This window comes from Ailuropoda melanoleuca, unplaced genomic scaffold, assembly GCF_002007445.2.
Source record: "Ailuropoda melanoleuca isolate Jingjing unplaced genomic scaffold, ASM200744v2 unplaced-scaffold4161, whole genome shotgun sequence".
Lineage (NCBI taxonomy): Eukaryota > Metazoa > Chordata > Mammalia > Carnivora > Ursidae > Ailuropoda > Ailuropoda melanoleuca.
In genome coordinates, this window is record NW_023213404.1 from 15,075 (window position 1) to 15,850 (window position 776).

Genomic DNA, 776 nt, shown 5'->3' on the forward strand with positions numbered 1-776 from the left:
TTCATATGTCTCCACTAAAATAAATAAAATAATTTTAAAAATCAGAATTTCACACAATTAGAGGGCTACTCAAACTGAGGCTTCTCAGAGATCCTCTGGAAATAGTCAGTCTTCAGAAGCAGGCAGTTGCCACAAGATTTTCAGAACAGACAAATTGTGATGGCTAGTGGGCAGTTTCCACACAAGTTATTGGGTCAAGTCTCCCATTTAATTCTTTTTCTGTTTTGTATCTGCTCAGTTAAAATAATTCTTCTCACTTTCCATAAACCCTTGTTGCCATTCACCCAGAATGACCCCTTTACTCCCATTTTCTTATTCTAATCATTCTACTAATTATTACCATTGATAGGTCAGAACATCCCTGACGTCACTCCTGGGTTTCTGACTGCTGCATGTGCCATCCATCCACGGACCCCATGGTAAGTCCCTCTTGGAACTTCCGATTTCATCAAATGAAATGAATGACCAAGGTTGGAAATTCCAACTCCTATGTCAGCTCCAAACCGAGGCCACTTTTGATGATTCAGGCACACGACTTGGAGGAATTACTACGTATGCCCCAAATTAGAACAGTGTTCCCTTCGGTGGGAAGTGCATAAATAGAAAAAGCCTGTAAGAAACCTATCTCTAATGTTGGCAAAAGTGACTGGTAACTCTTGGCATGTCACTTGATCTCTCTACATTTCAGTGCCTCCCACTAGAATATGGCTTACAGCCCCTGCTCTGCCCCCACCCATCTCAATAGGGCTGACATGAGGATTACAGGAGATGGTAAC